Genomic DNA, 17,732 nt, shown 5'->3' with positions numbered 1-17,732 from the left:
AGTTACGGACAATGGGGGAGATCTTGCCTTGAGTTGTGCATCAAAAACAAGGCATTCACTATTCCCTTTGAAAAATACTGCCCCTTTTAACTCCTCATAAAGCTGTCGATCCACTGCACGCATTGAACATTCTTTGAAGAAGCCTTTTATCTCCACACTCTTTAATCTTTTATAACTAAATGTATAGACAGTGAAAAATAAATCTTCAAAGAGGGATAAATCAGCAAGTGCTAGAGATCTGAAACAAAAACAGAAATTGCTAGAGAAACTCAGCAGGTCGGCAGCATTTATAGAGAGAAAGCAGAGTTAATGTTTTGAGTCCAGTGATTCTTCATCAGCAACTCTGAGTTCCACCAGCAATTTATGCCTTTGTCTTCAAAGGAGGATCAAGTTTTACAAGGTTATGAAGATGTCAATCAAACAAAGCTAGAAATCTCTTTGCAAGTGAGAAGACATATTCTGCTCAGCTTATCCTTAATCATTATTGGAGCACATCTAAAGATTCATAATGATACCATTTGGCACTGTTCAATCTGGCAGTTAATATAGTCACCAGATAGCATCATTATGAAGAATGTTTAAGGGAGTCAGGTCAGCAGGATCTGTTTATACAAATGCATTGAAAGAATTTTATTTGAATGACAGCTGTATGAGACTGCAGTATGCAATTCTCTCTTTGATCGGCATTCTCAATTATTATTTGGACAAAAATAAGAGATTTTTAAATACAGTAGCGCCTCAACTTACGAACTTAATCCGTTCTGGGACCCGGTTCGCGAACCGAAAAGTTCACGAACTGAATCAATTTTTCCCATAGTTCGGATAGTGTAAGAATGCTTGAACGTAGCAACGAACAATGTTCACAGTGCGTGCCAAAGACGGACTGAATGAGATCACGCAGGGCCTGAGAGCTTTTGTGTTCAAAGCGGCATAGCAAAGCAGAACAATGAAACCACATGGTCGCACACGGGCTTTTTGCCTTCGGACCTTCGTTCGTACCTTGAATTTCGTACGTACGCTGAAGCAAATTTTATGTACAATGCTGTTCGTAAACCAATTTGTTCGTGAACGGGGTCGTTCGTATGTCGAGGTGCTACTGTAGCTTTTTTTGTCACTGTTACCATGAATAGCTATCTGTCATTGACACATTTAAGAGGCTGTAAGATAAACAGTTATTTTCAAAGTATGTTTGCTTATTTTGTCAGCTTCAGGGGCATCTCAAAGACTTGTCAGTTTCTCTAACAACTCATTAGTTCTGTAAATTTTTAAGAGTGGGTGTGGAGAATGTATAAGGGCATAGAAGGACCATGGAGTGTGGGGATATGAGAGGGCATGCAAAAACATGCTGGAGCTGATAAGTTTATTTGGACATAATTAATTGGGACATAGTTCACTTGTCATCATATGGGTTGGATGGGTGGACTGAGGGGGAGTGAGGACTTAGAGATCCTAACATCCGTGATTACAACTAGGCCAGTGTTCCACAGGCTAGCCTTCTAATCTGTAGGTTCACTAACCACCCATCTCTGGTGCTACTTTAGGCTTATCTCTGGAGGTAACAGACCATTTCTAGTACAAGTCTGCTTCACCAATACAAAATTATGTCAGGCAGGTTTATCTGGGGTGAGAATGGAATCATGGAGTTGGGAAAATTCTGGACCCAATATCTGTCTCCATGATGAAAATCTACTCACAAATCCTCTTACAGGAAATCCTACTAAAATAACTCCATTTAGGCCAGTATCCAGTCACTAAGTCACCCCTGATTTACATGTGCTTAGTACTCAGTGGTTAACACTGCTCACTCACAGTGCCAGAGACCCAGGTTTGAGTCCAGCCTCACGAGACTGTCGGTGTGGAGTTTGCACATTCTCCCCATGTCTGTGTGGGTTTGCTCCAGGTTCTCTGGTTTCCTCCCACAATCCAAAGATGTGCAGATTAGGTGAATTGGCCATGCTATATTGCCCATAGTGTTCAGGAATATGTAGGTTAGGTGCAGTAGTCAGGGGGAAATATAGGATAATAGAGTAGGAGAATGGGTCTGGGTTACTCTTCGTAGGGTCAATATGGACTTGTTGGGCCGAAGGGATTCTATTTCAAATTCTCTACTTGACACTGATCCAGCTCCCTCAGAGCCAGCTCTGACAGTGAACAGAACCTCTGACACTCCTGTTTATATCTGTCAGTCAGAGCTCCCTGATAGGATCAGGTTATCAGCCCTAATCAGGGAACTGATATTCTATGAGGTTCACCGGGCTGACCTCGTTACCATCACTACACTACATCATACAACCGACAGCTGTCTCTGTGCTGTCTCTCAAATGGTGGAAAATATTGTCTGCTGCTGAAAACTGGCAGAAGCAATGTTTAAATCCAACTTGCATTGAAATTGGTTTTAGATGCTGTTTATAAATGGTTTATTTCAGCAATTACATTGACAATGTGTGTAATCCAAAGCTGGAAGACTGAGTAATGTGAACAATTTGCAGATTATAATATTTTGATAACACCATCACCTTGATCATCAAATAAATAAATTCTTGCATTTATACTCTGTCTTTCATAATTTCAGAACAATTCAAATTAGTCAGCTTATAATTAATTAGATTTAAAGAATAGTGAGTCATTGTAACTCACTGCTGTTCTGTAAGAATCAGCAGTGAATTGACACACTAGGGCCTACAAGTCGCAATAATAGATAATGTGTTCCAGATTGGTTGAGACACCAAGAGAAAATCTTTGTTATTCTGCAACTACCAAGGGGGGATCTTTAGACATCCCCTCCCAAAGATGGCACATCAGAGCTGCAAATATTGTGAATATCCAAAGTTAGAGATTTTCTGTTGCGTGAGTCAAATCCTGAATGCAGTACTTTACACATTTGTTCATGAAGGAAAGTGTTGCTAGTACAAGAAAAGAAAACATCTGGAAATGGTGATCTCAGGCCAGAGATGAAAGGTGTTGGTGGTAACATTAAAAGCAATGAGACCAATACCGGCCAAAAATGGTCAACTTTGAAGGGCAAAAACTTTACAAGCCAAAATTTGAAAAGATCTAGTCATCTCTGCTTTTGATCAGGAAAATAGTTCAGGCAACAGAAGGATATTGAGCTTCCTACATTTACTTTCAAGTTACATTTGGAGATTAGTTTTTCTCTACTTCAGAAGAATGTGTACAGTTACCACTCATCCCCTTTTGATTTCCAACTTACTTTGCGAAGAAACTCAACTAATCGTCCTTGCAACTGATGACTCCACGGAGGTTATTTTGCTTTACTTTGCACTTCTTATTTACAGACATATCCTGATCTAGTTCCATCTAATGAGCAGGCTGTGGTATGTCCGCCTCCCTACTGTATTAAACTGCAATCAGGATCTTCCTGATGGTGGACCACAACTTGCACAAATCGCATGGCCTCAACCTATTTTAGTAACCTCTAAAATTGTGCCAGTTAGAATCACACACAGGTAAGTAACCCATTTTAACTGCTCACAGGCCTAATTGCTACAACATGAGTAAAATAAAAATTAATTCTGAAATAACTCTTCAGAATCCAGCATTCCATCACCAATCACCCTCTATTTACAAATGCGTAGCCATTGACATTAGCACTGCCTCTTGGACCAGATTAACAACCCCATTCTGGGAACTCACATTCTACAAGGTTCAGCTGGCTGACCTCATTACAGTCACTACCCACCCCATGTATCATTTACAATATCTAGTATCCTTCAAACAGTTTGTTCTTCAAAGGTATCAATGTAGGAAGAGTCTTGAGTCTTTGGATTGGAAAATCATTTTCAGTATGGGAAGAAGAGTTATGCTAATTCTGTCAGGCAAACTCTGATTGCTGTTTCTTACACAAATGTATTGCTGCAATCAAAAGCCCAGTCATTGCCATAATGTATCCTTTTGAAGCATTTTATGCAAACTCAGCATTTTGACACAGATGTCAAACTAAATTGGGCTGTGGTTAACTGCTCATTCTACACAGGGTGCAAATACTTGGAAGCAACCTGCAAAACATGTGGTTCTACTGGTTGCCAGGACTTGAATGAAATTGGAGCCAGTTGCTTGTGATGTTTTTAAAATGCCCCTCCCTTTCAACCCACCACCATTTCCCCTGGCCAACATGATCCACAGGTGGGAAGACATCAAGTTGACAGTCTTCCTTTCAGCAAGAAACATGGCATGGAAGTTTCAAATAGGAGGATAAAGAGCTTTTATTGGTAATTTTATGTACCAGGTTTTTAGATTTTACTATAGAAAAGGCTGAGTTTGTTTATTCATAGTTTTTACTTCACTGAAAGAAATAAATCAAACGTAAAATACACAGAAGTCAGATTTCAATATGATCTTAATCTAGCCAGACCAAATATCATAGTCTGAAAATGGATCTCTGTCTGCAACACCTGCTTCACAGCACATCTTGCTGCAGTTAGCAATTTGAAAATATCTTTCGAGACTATTAAAACTGTGCACATAACTTACAATTACAGTGTGTTCTACTATAATGCGTATTTCTTCAATGCAAATTGGCTTTAACAAGATTGAAGAATTTAGACCGTTATTTGTAGAACACAAACTTTCGGGACTACAATGGGATTCCGGCCCGATTAGTTTAAATGGCGTGGCTATTGCACAATTTTCTTATAACGCAAGAATACACGAGAACAGAACTATCGCATTATATCAGAAATGACTGCAGCATTTTAAGTTTACTTCAAAGCTTTGTTAGTAACACAGGAAGAGGTGGTTTTAAATAAAATGCAAACGGTCTGTATTCCTGTAAAAAAAATGTTTTTTTAATGAGGAAGAGTCTTGAGTCTTTAGATTGTAAAATCATTATCAGTATGGGAAGAAGGGCTTATGCTAATTCTGTCAGGCAAACCCTATAATGAGGTCAGCCGGTTGGAAGACTTCAGTCTTTCTAAGTTGACGGAGTCCCTGTTCGCTACCTCAAGCAAGAAACCATTCCAATAGTGAATTTGCCATTGGCTTGGTAAGACAGGTGCATGTAGCACCTAATCTGATGACAGCCTGTTTTGTAATGCCTTGAAATCATTTGCGACAGATGCTAAATAGATTGCTGCTATTTCCCACATAGTTTTACTGGTTAAAATAAACTGGTGTCTTCATTTCTGGTGTGAGCTATTTATTTTTGAATTCTGCAGTATTCTTCTATAATGGGTATAAGTTGTTGGTTCCCTGAATACTTTCCTGCCTGATCTTTGTTCTGGTAAATGTTTTCTGAGTGGCCAGCATGTTGACCTCTGTTACGTTAATCAGGTTAACATCTGTCATCTGAAGATATTTCTTTACTAAACCTCCACATCCCCCTACCCTCAATAGAGGTTTTGTTTAAGAATTGCACTGTGATCCACCCCTTAAATTGTAAATTTTTTCTCATACTACTTCATTCTAAAGTCTGCTCTTTTTAATTATAATTAAATAAAATACAACACGTTGTCTACATGGACTTTAGTAAAACCTTTGACCAGGTTCCGCATGGTAGTCTGATTAGTAAAGTAAGATCACATAGATTCAGGAAGAGCTTGTCAATTGGATATAAATTGGCTTGACAATTTTGGACAGGAGGCTAATGACCAGCGGTGTTCTGCAATGCTCTTGTTTACATTTATATAAATGATTTGGGTGAGAATTTAGGAGGAACGGTTAGGAAGTTTGTGAATGACACCAAAATTGGTGGTACGAGTCATTCTGTTATAATGTCCATTTCATCAATGCGAATTCGCTGTGACGTGATTGATGAACTGGGGACACTAATTCTCCAGAGCGAACCTTTAGAACATGTGTTGGCTGGAACACTTTAAGCACTGTTTCTAAAGCATGATTATTGTCTAGTGCCGGTTGCACAAGAAAGCAACCATTGCGTTACAGAAGAACTGATTGTATAGTAGACAATGAAGAAGATTTTTTATGATTAAAAAGAGAACTTGATCTGTTGGGCCAATGGGCTAACAAGTAGCAGATGGGGTTTAATTTGGATAAATGTGCGGTATTGAATTTTGGTAAACAAACAAGTTCAGGACTTCTAAATTAATGGTGGAGCCCTGGGAGTGTGGCCCAGAGAGACCAAAGGGGTTAGTTAGATAGTATTTGAAAATTGCCTAAAAGGGTGGTTAAGAAGGCAATTAGCAGGTTTACCTTCATTGCCCAGACCAGGCCTGGAGAACCTTTTTACATTGGAAGGCCACATTTTATTTAACCGAGATCCTATTAGGCTGCTGCTAAGCATTTAACATATGCAACAAAATGTTATATTTTTGTCAACATATTTACTAATTTTAATTAAAGCCTGATGATGACTTTAAACAAAATTAAAATTCAACAAATACACATTTATTTGTTTGGCAAAGTGGACAATAGAACTGATAATAAATGAAAACCTTAGACAACAAACCATTTAATGACTTTTTTGTAATTGCTTATTGCGAGATAGGAATCAGAAATTTGGTTCCAACATTGTTGACCATAGTTTTAATTCATCCTCCGAGTGAATATCTGTCATGTGAGATCTCAAGTGTGTTTTAATTTGTGTCATGTATGAAAATGTTGACTCACATTAGGTTTTGCCAAAACAAGACAGCATTTGATGAGTATGTTGACATAGACATGGATATTCAACAGCATTTTTCCATATTTCAATGGGATCCTGCTTTAGCATCAAATAGAGACTTCAGAATGTTATCTTCTGAGAGCTCAACTGATTTCATCTGTAAGTCATTAGGTGCTTTGGAGGCATCAACCAGGTGTGGTTGAAAAGCTAGTTTCAGTGTGAGATCATGTTTCTCAAAATCAGCAAATCTTTCATTGTGTTCTTCAATCAGGGAGTCTAGAGCAGCTGTGTGTTTTTTTCACATCACATTTCCTTAATGATTTGCTTGTATCCTGTTCAGTAATTACCTTTGCCAGTTCAGGAAAGTGTTCAGCTGTAAGCTCCAATCGAGTAAGGAGAGTTTTGAAAAAGATCAGCTTTTTCGGAAATGCCTGGACTTTTAGTCACATATCATATATAGATTTAGTTTTACTTTGGAAAAAAAGATTCAGATCATTTTGCTTTGACACAAAAATGCAACATTTATGCAGATATCCTCTTTTGACAATTCATATGGTTCAGTCAGTTCCTCAAAAAAACTTATTTATTTTTGCAAAGACAAAAGTTTTACAAGTATTTGTCCTTGTGACAACCAGCGTACTTTCGAATGATATGGCAGATCCACACTGAATATTTCATCATCAAACTGAAGCATGTTGCAAAGTTGGCGATGCCGTGATGCATTTGCACAAATGTAGTTTACAATACCTCTATCTTTCTTTAACATGTCACTTAAAACAGTAGATTTGGCACATAGATTCTGTTAATGCAAAAGAGAACAAAAGCAAATCTAAGTATCTGGATCTTGCAATTGTTTTTGTGGTAACACAACAAATCCTTCACATATTCCTTTCATGAAAAGTGCACCCTCGTGCATATGCTCACTAAATTGCATAAATTCAGTTTTGCTTTACGGCATTTTCCTTTGAAGATAGTGAAGATGTCCATTCCACACTTCCTCGGCATAAGGGTACCCAAAGCCAGTAACTCCTTATGGCAATGAAAATCTGCAGTTATAACACAAATAAAAAATAACACCTGCACTGAGTCAGTGGATTCATCCAAGGCAATCGAATAATGAATGTCTTCGCTTTGGCATATTGTATGAAGTTGTTCTATTATATTCATGGTTAATTCATGTTGCCAATCAGTTATGGTCCATCTTGAAAGAGGTAGTTGGTCATACTTATTAACCTTATCTGAATCTAAGCATCCTACAACTTCAACAATGCATTCTTTTATGATTTCCACATCGCTAAATGGCTTATTTTTTCTTCCACTATCCCTTCTTACATTATGTTATAAGTTGCTTCAGTGATGTCAGTCCTTTGTCCTGACATTGTTTCAAATACTTGCTGCAGCTGCTTTTGATCTTTCATTTTCTTAAGTGCAGATTTTCAGGCTTCTCCTTCCAGTTCAGCATGTTTGTGGTTCTTATGAGTTGCATAATGCTGATACACATTGTACTTCTTCATTGCTGCTAATTATGACATCGGAGAGCAAAAATGTCATTTTATCTTTCACAGCAACTGCATAATATTGCAATTCCCATTGTTCATTAACTACTCTGATCTTTTCCATTAATGTTCTTTTCTTAGTTTTTGACATGACTGGGTTACCAGTAAAAGTTTAAAAAATAGTACATGGATTTAAAAAGGTGGATTCAGTATTTGTGGACAAATAGGCAGAAGGCCGCAACTAGTACCTCAAATGGCCACATGCTGCTTTAAGGTCACAGGTTCCCCACCCCTGGCCCAGACCATTGGCAGAGGAGTCAAAAGGTGTGGTGCTGGAAAAGCACAGCAGGTCAGGCAGCATCCGAGGAGAAGGAGCGTCGACATTTTGGGTATAAGCCCTTCATCAGGAATGCCACTGAGTAGAGGGGTTGGGACATCATGTTGAGATTGTTTAGGACATTGGTGAGGCCACTGTTGAAGTACTGTGTACAGTGCAGGTTGCCTTGCTATAGGAATGATATGAAAGGAGCAGGAGAATCGACATTTCGGGCATGAGCCCTACTTCAGGAAGATGCCCGAAACGTCGATTCTCCTGCTCTTTGGATGCTGTCTGACCTGCTGTGCTTTTCCAGCAACACATTTTCAGCTCTGATCTCCAGCATCTGCAGTCCTCACTTTCTCCTATAGGAATGATATTACTAAATTGGATAGGGTTCAGAAAAGACTTAACAGGATGTTGCTAGACTACAGGGTTTGAGTTATTAGATGAGGCAGAATGGGCTGGAATGGTTTTCACTGGAGGTTAGAGGATTCAGGGTCACCTTATAGCAGTTTATAAAATCAAGACGAGCAGAGATAAGGTGATAGCAAATGTCTTTTCTAGGGTGGGGGAGTTCAAAACTAGAAGGCATATTTTTAAGGTGAGAGGAGAAAGATTTAAAAGGAATCTGAGGGGCAACTATTTCATACTGAGGGTGGTTCGTATGTGGAATAAACTGCCAGAGGAAGTGGTAAATGCAGGTACAATTACAACATTTATAAGTCTTTTGGACAGACACAAGTATAGGAAAGATTTGGAGGAATATTGGCCAAATGCAGGCAAGTGGACTAATTTAGTTCTGTTTGGCATGGATAAGTTGGAGGAGAAAGTGAGGTCTGCAGATGCTGGAGATCAGAGCTGGAAATGTGTTGCTGGAAAAGCGCAGCAGGTCAGGCAGCATCCAGGGAACAGGAGAATCGACGTTTCGGGCATAAGCCCTTCTTCAGGAAGAAGGGCTTATGCCCGAAACGTCGATTCCCATGGATAAGTTGGACTAAAGGGTCTGTATCTGGGCTGTATGACTATATGACTCTGCCTAAATACAGGAGGGAGTTGGATTTGTTTATTTCTGAAAGGCTGCTTATTTTGGCTTATTGGTTTTCTTGCCAAATTGAAGGCAATCTATATAGTTCTATTTACTTTGTAGCTTCAGTTTTATAAAGCAATAATAACTCCTACAAAATCAACATTATGATAATGATCAGATAATCTTGATTTTATGTTGCTGATAACTGAATAAATATTAGACAGGACATTCTCCTGTATTATTAGTTTAATCTGATCCAAGAATTACAAAATATAATCCCATTCTGACAGTTTTATTGCTTGAAGTTTAGTTCAATCTTTTCTTGGATCTTCAGATAATGTAATAGTGATCATAAAATGCAATGTAGATATTTGCAGAACTATAATTACTTTATGGCAAATAACATGGATGTATCCACTGTATGGTGCATACATAAAGGGTATAGCTGTAAAAATCAATCTCAAATAAAAGTAGACGCATGAAAAATTAAACCTTTTAATCTAAGTTAAATCAAGTCGACCTTCATTTCTCAGGGATTAGTCAAAAATTTGAGAACCAATGTGTAATTGTGGAGTTGTTTAGAATGGTTTACAGTGCTAAAGATCAGAAGATAATTCAATAATCAAGACAAAATGCCTTTAGTCACAAGCACCAATTGCCCTAAAATTCAGGTGCCAATAGATACTCAAAATGTCTTTGAAAAAGAGTATCAAGGAGCCAGCTGTATTTAAACTCAAAGTTAAACAATTACCCAAGGAGACAAAAAATTGCGCAGTTTCAAGAAAGCTTAATGCTTTTGATCACTTAAAGACTGGAGAATGATATCAAGAAACAAGAAATGTCAAATTATTTTTATACTTTATTCCATTGGTTATTTAAAAGATGAAAAATGATGGAGGAATATTATTGAAGAACAGACAAGGGAAATAATGACTGCTGACAGTCAAAAATAAATCTACAAAATGTTTAAGATGACAGAATAAAGTTTATCTTTGATTTAATTTGAGTTTTTATTTCATGCTATATGAGCCCAAATCACCTCTCAATAATATCATTCATATAAAATTTGAACTTTAAATTCTAGCTCAATATGTTTGAAAATTTGACTTTTCAGTTCGTATGTAATATAATTAGGACAAATACAGCCATGGAGTTAGCACAATCATATACAACAACTGGCAGTGTTTTGGCAATATTGTTCATGTAGCTGTATTAACTGCAGCATGTTTGACGATAATTCAGCCAGAATTCTCCAAAATGCTATCGTTGCTGATCCTGTAAGATGAATCCTCACCATAGTTCATCATGGTGTAAGATCCATCTGGTAGATTTGCTGACACCATTTGCTTTCTTGGTAGGGGTCTACAGGTTTTCTTGGTAATAGTCAGAGTTGTACAGCACAGAAACAGTCCCTTTGGTCCAACTTGTCCATGCCGACCAGATATCCTAAACTGATTTAGTCACAACTGCCAGCATTTGGCCCATATCCCTCTAAACACTTCCTATTCATTGTCATAGAATCAAACAGAACAGAAACAGACCCTTCGGTCTGAACAGTCCATGTCAAACTAACTAGTCTCACCTACCTGCTCCAGGCCCATATCCCTCCAAACCTTTCCAAATCATGTACTTATCCAAATATTTTATAAATGTTATAATTGTACCTACATCCACCACTTCCAAAGTTCATTCCACATGCGATCCACCCTCAATGTAAACAATTTGACCTTTAGGTCGTTTTTAAATCTTTCTCCTCTCACCTTAAAAATATGCCCCCCAGTTTTCAAATCCCCTAACCTAGAGAAAAGAAAACTATCATTAACTCTATCTATACCCCTCAATATTTTATAAACTTCAATAAGGTCGCCTCACAATCGGAATTCAATGTGCTCAGTTAAAGTGATGTATTGAAGTTGGGGGTTTGGGCATTTTCTTGTTAGAAATGGTCAATACTGACAAATATTGCCTATCTTTGCTCACCCAATTGTTTATGTACCCTTCTAGATGCCTTTCAAATGTTGGAACTGTACCCACCTCCACAAGCTCCTCTGGCAGCTTGTTCCATAAAATCACTATCCTCTGTATAGAAAAGTTGGCCCTCAGGTCCCATTTGAATCTTTTCCCTCTCACCTTAAACTTATTTTCCTCTCATTCTTTTAAACTCAAGTGAGTATATTCCAAAACTGCCCAATCTCTTCTCATAAGACAAGCCTTTCATGTCTGGAATAAATCTAGTGAACCTTCTCTGAACTGCCTCCCATGCAATTACATCCTTAATAGGTGGAATTCACTGTGAGTAAACCTGAGGTGTTCCAACCTGATCTGAGATAGATACATAAAAGTATATTCTAAATGGTGAGAAGCTGAGAATGGTGGAGGAAGAGGAGAAAGTGAGAGAGTTCAGAGTTCAAGTGCAGAAGTCACAAAGCCAGAGAACACACTTAACTGATTGCACTTTCAACTGCCCAAACTCAGCAGAAAACACATCAAACCTATACAGCCCAACTTCATAATTTAACCCTTTCAGCTCTTCCACCACCAACCAGAATCTTGTTCTAGCAAATCGATGCCTATTGATAGGTCACCCCTGTCAGGTAAAATGCATGATTGGTATCTCTACAGTATTTGGGGTTTTAACTAGGCTTTTGAGCACCTATCCCATCAACTATATAAGTGGTTACAAATAGGTTTTCCAAAGCTCGAGGAGCTATAGAAGTGCAAGCTGTTATTTTTAAAACAACCATCAGTGAGGCCTTCAAACATGGGAAGTTTGAAGAGCCAGCTCTCGGAGTGAACAGATCGTCTGACACTCCTGTTTATATCTGTCAGTGGTTTACTTACAGACACATTGAATCTCTAATTGCAACATGTGTTTTTACAAGACATATAAAAGACAACTGGAGATGTGAATTCCATGGCTCTTTGCCAAAGCCCTGTGTGGATCAGACTAGGTCCTGAGAAGAATCCCGGAATGTCACACATGAAGGTGCCAATGGAATTTCAATCAGCAACCCTTCAAAAGGAGAATTTCAATCAGCAACCCTTCAAAAGGAGAAATGCAAATCAAAGCAAACTGAACAGTAATCTGTGGCTACAGGAAAAGTGAGCAGCTGATTGTTCCTTTTCACAGAATGCCATCTCTTGTGAATTACGTCCCAAACTGCAAACAAGTTTGCATTTTATCCTTCCTGTAATATATAAAAAAGGGCCTAAAAACAGTCTCAACCTCTGGTCTGTGTAGGTTAGTGGGCTGAAATGCTAATTTATATTAGAATGCTATGAAATGCTAGTGAAATTAAATGCAATCAAATGCAATGAAATGCTAGTGTGGATTAGAATGCAATGAAGGTTTGACTTGAGGACAGCTGTTAGATATCTCTGCACTGCTGGAAGCTAGGTGAGCTAGTGGTATGGACTAGGCCAGACCACTCAGAACATTCTTGAGCCAGCAACCCAGACCATAACTTTGCAATTTGTTTTGTTAAGTGTACAGTGAAAGTTACCCGGAGTAAGCTAGTTAGGTTGACGACTGGGTTTAAAACAGACAAAAAATATATTCGCAAAAATCACACAATGAAACACAAAGAACAGAATAAAGAACCCCTACAGAACTCCGTCAATCCAAACTAGACTTAATTATGCTGTTCCAAATATACACAACAGTCCCAATAAGTAAAACCTCTTAAAACACAGTAAAAAAAATGGAACAGATGCGTACAGGTTGAAGTTAGAAGGGTAGAAAGAGGGAGAGAGAGTTTCTACACTGCTCACTGTTGAACTCCCAACTAGTTCTGGACTGGACTGAACTGAACTGCTAGAGAGCTGACCACTCTCCTTTCATTTTACAGGTCACTTCTAAACATGATCACTTTGGCCTGAAGTCTCATCTGTTTACATGTAAACAAAAAGGCCTCGCAATACCCTTTAATCTCTATACCAATTAGGAGCAGGAGATGTTTACAACCCCTATGAAAAAAACCAAGGACACAGTATCCTTGAGAAAAGGAACAGCTTTTAGAAAAAAGGGACCAGCTTTATGACACTAGTGAGGTCACAGTTAACAAGGAAACCAGGCAAAAGCCCTACTCACGGTTCCACGTTCCAGGGTTTCCAAAGGCCCATTTTAATGGAAGCAGCTGGTCATTTAAATGGAAACCTGCACCTGGGAACTGCATATGATGAAACAAGACCCACCTTCCAATACATTCCCACGAAATGAGAGTAACTGGTTTTGGGGGCAGGACTCATGACTCTGGCCATTTTTGCCAGGCAGAATGTCTCTCAACTCTGATGAAAATTGAGACGTGTGAGTTGTGAAAAGAAGTTATTTTTTCAAATAATATTATGTTTTTGAAATGATGACAATGGAACTCCGTAGTACTAACAGTAATATTAAACCTTTGAAGTTTGTTTTTTGTAAAAAAAAAAGGGACATGCAGCCTAAAAATGGCTGCTGATATAAACTCAGTGATTATCTTAAGGAATTTCACAACCAATGAGATGTGAAGGAAGCTTCCAAGCTTGAAAGACAGAAGTGCAAGACAAACTGAACTGTCATCTCATGGAAGTTATGTGGAAGTTATGTGCCTGATGGCATTTATCCTAGGATTCTCTGGGAAGCAAGGGAGGAGATTGCAGAGCCATTGGATTTGATTTTTATGTCCTCGTTGTCTACAAGAGTAGTGCCAGAAGATTGGAGGCTAGCAAATGTGGTTCCCTTGTTCAAGAAGGGGAGTAGGGATAACCCTAGTAACTATAGGCCGGTGAGTCTCACTTCTGTTGTGGGCAAAATCTTAGAGAGAATTGTAAGGGATAGGATTTATGAACATCTGGATAGGAATAATGTGATCAAGGATAGTCAGCATGGTTTTGTGAAGGGCAGGTCATGCCTCACAAACCTTATTGAATTCTTTGAGAAGGTGACTAAGGAGGTGGACGAGGGGAAAGCGGTAGATGTGGTGTACATGGATTTTAGTAAGGCGTTTGATAAGGTTCCCCATGGTAGACTACTGCAAAAAATACGGAGGTATGGCATTGAAGGTGAGTTGGAGGTTTGGATTAAGAGTTGGCTGGCTGGAAGAAGACAGAGGGTAGTAGTTGATGGCAAAGGTTCATCTTGGAGTGCCGTCACTAGCGGTGTTCCGCAAGGATCTGTTTTGGGACCATTGCTGTTTGTCATTTTTATAAATGACCTGGAGGAGGGGTTAGAAGGTTGGGTGAGCAAGTTTGCGGATGATACGAAAGTCGGAGGAGTTGTAGACAGTGAGGAAGGATGTGGCAGGTTACAGCGGGATATAGATAAGCTGCAGAACTGGGCAGAAAGGTGGCAAATGGAGTTCAATGTAGCTAAGTGTGAGGTGATTCACTTTGGTAAGAGTAATAAAAAGATGGGGTACTGGGCTAATGGACGGATACTTGGTAGTGTGGATGAGCAGAGGGATCTTGGTGTCCATGTACACAGATCTTTGAAAGTTGCCACCCAGGTAAATAGTGCGGTGAAGAAGGCATATGGCGTACTGACTTTTATTGGTAGAGGAATTGAGTTCCGGAGTCCTGAGATCATGTTGCAGTTGTATAAGACTCTGGTGCGGCCTCATCTGGAGTATTGTGTGCAGTTTTGGTCGCCATACTATAGGAAGGATGTGGAGGCACTGGAACGGGTGCAGAGGAGGTTTACCAGGATGTTGCCTGGTATGGTAGAAAGATCGTATGAGGAAAGGCTGAGGCACTTGGGATTGTCTGGGCAAGAGGCGTATTTTATGTTTCCCTTTCAAGAATACACAAGAATAGGGGTTAAATGCCAATTTAATCGTGGTTGGTGTGCACGTGGATGAAGATGTGCTAGTGAACTAAAGTGCTCATGTGTGCCAATGAGGTGAGCTCCTTACGTGTAATATCCTGAATTCAAACATCTGTGTGCTGTGATGATCACAATCAAATAACTGCCCACTAGTTATCACTACATTGTAAGGAAAGGACTCTCACTTTGTCCCCTAGAAATCAACTAACAAGCAAGCCAGTCAAAAATAAACAGGACAGAAAGATTTCAAATAACCTGGAAAGCTAGGAATGTAGAAATTAATTGTTCAACTATCAACATTCCATTATTTAATCTTCATGAAGGACCCATAGTGTCTGATCCATATCTGTAATTTTAACTTCTTTTGTATTAACTTTTCAGTTTTAATCTGTGTGTATATGTGTTACATTATTATGCCTTCTTGCAATTAGTAATTAATAAACTCACTCATTCATTAACTCTAGAAAGGCTGGTTAAATTGGTTCCTTTTAAATATAAATTCATTTGGTCTGGGAGAAATGCACAAGGAAAGGGATCCATTGTAAATTAATTTTTCTGCAACCAACTGAAGGGACGAGTGAACAAAGAAGTGGAGCCAATTCATCCTACCTCACCTAGGAGCTTGACAGTTTAGAGTATCTTGTTCAGAATTGTAATAACTTGGGGAATCAGACTTGGGATCTGGTCATGACAGGAGGTCTACTCATGGATCTAATGCAGTGAGCTCAACATTTTTTCTGGCAAAATATTTTATATTTCATTCTTGCTTTGTCCCTGTGTGTGATGACATTGCAGTGGCATACGGACAAAGAATATTTGAGACGTAAAGTGTATTGTTAGATATGTTAAGCCAAATGATGTAACATCGTTGACCACAAAACACTTATTAGCAATTCTGAGGTTGCGTAAAATGCTAAAGAAGTAATAGTTATTATTTTTCTTTCCTCCTTTCATTCAAAAAAGAGTATTTAAAGGTGAATTAGACATGTACATGAGGGAAAAAGGAAGAGAACAGAACGCTGTTAGATTTAGATGAAGTAGTATGGATGGAGCATAAGCAGCCAGACAAACCCAGGAGGTTAAATAGTTTTGTTTTTGTGCTGTTAATTCAATGTAATTTTTAAGTCATAAAGAATTAGGATTTCAAGTTCATAACTTCAAAGATTTTGGATAAATAATTCAATAAGTGTTTTCAAACATTACAATTTGATGTCACGAGGAAATTAAACATACTTTGAGTGAATATCTGTAACTGCTGTAGTAGCAAAATAAAACATTACCTGCAGACTGAGTGCTAGTTATCCCGCAGGGCAGATCATTCCTATTTGCCAGACGGCTGATGTTCCCTTTGAATATAAAATGTAACACAATGAAGTAATTAAAGCACTTAAATGAGCTATTCTTGAAATAAATTAGGGAGGAGAAGAAAGTTTCTCCCTAGTCTCCTCACGTTTTCAAACAACTGAAGCAAACGATAGTGAAATTCACATCTAAAGAACTTCCTCTAATGCCTCTGGTCATTGCACCTTCTCTATTAATTTCACCAATACTCTCAAATTATAAATGCAAAACTACCCGCAATAATAATAATAAAAGGGTGGTTTGCAACACCTACAGGCATTATATAATACTTTTGATGTCGTAAACATCCCAAGGCAGATCAAATTAAGGTTGGCAGTGAGCCAACAAAGTGACTTTTGGACAGGTGGCTAAAGAGAGAGTAGGGTTTTAAGCAGCATCTTAAAGGTGGAAGGGCACAGAGATTTGGGAACATATTTCCTGGTTTTCAATATTAAAACACAAGGGATTATTTGTAATGTCAATGCCAGTTAATATCTTCACAACTAATTGGTGATAAGTCTGTTACATTAATCTTTAATAATATTCACCAGCATCAGGAGGCATTAGGCCTTCACAACAGTTTCCTACAGGTCAAGGGATTTAGTAGTATTTCTTTCAGCAGAAGAATCCTCTGAAATCAACTGCTCTGTCAGAAAATGGTTGACCTTTCAAATGGGTAAAGAGTAGCTGTGTTTGCTAAGTCTAGTGAAATTATGAACATTCATGTTGAATATACTGATGATTTAATTATACGTGGAGTTACCAAAGCAATTTTCTTGTTTTGGTGATCTGTATCCATCAACACATCACAGCTCTATTTATCATTGGCTGCATCCCTTTATGAAGTCCTTTGATTGGCCTAAGGACCAGAAGGAAAATAATTGACATTTTCTGAGAATTCCATTGACTATTCCAGAGTGAAAATGTTTACAAAATGCGAGTGCGATTCCTAGTTAGTGCCAGAATAAAACTCTGAGTAGTTACAATGTAATTTGATGTTAAATACAAAATTGGTACAATACTAAAGGTTATTTCATTTAAGAACCAGTATACATTTAGTCTTGGATTAGTGTGTGTCGTTATCATCAGCATTGGATTAAATCAGCAAGATTTTGATTATTTGAATAGATGTTTGAAAGTTGCAAGTTAGCATTTATTTATGTCAGTAA

The 17,732-nt window shown here is 38.4% G+C and overlaps 1 long non-coding RNA gene across 1 annotated transcript in view; it reads right to left on the bottom strand.

Annotated features, from left to right (window-relative positions):
• LOC122564352 (uncharacterized) overlaps positions 1 to 17,732 on the bottom strand; it is a 126,700-nt gene that overhangs the window by 70,278 nt on the left and 38,690 nt on the right. The window contains exon 2 of the long non-coding RNA XR_015752897.1: positions 16,503 to 16,568. This is a non-coding gene — a long non-coding RNA (uncharacterized LOC122564352). The remainder of the gene's footprint in view (positions 1 to 16,502; positions 16,569 to 17,732) is intronic.

The sequence above is a fragment of the Chiloscyllium plagiosum genome, unplaced genomic scaffold (assembly GCF_037043375.1).
Source record: "Chiloscyllium plagiosum isolate Xiang-an unplaced genomic scaffold, Cpla_swu_hap1 HiC_scaffold_34, whole genome shotgun sequence".
NCBI classification, from domain to species: Eukaryota; Metazoa; Chordata; class Chondrichthyes; order Orectolobiformes; family Hemiscylliidae; genus Chiloscyllium; species Chiloscyllium plagiosum.
This window is presented reverse-complemented; position numbering and strand designations above follow the sequence as displayed.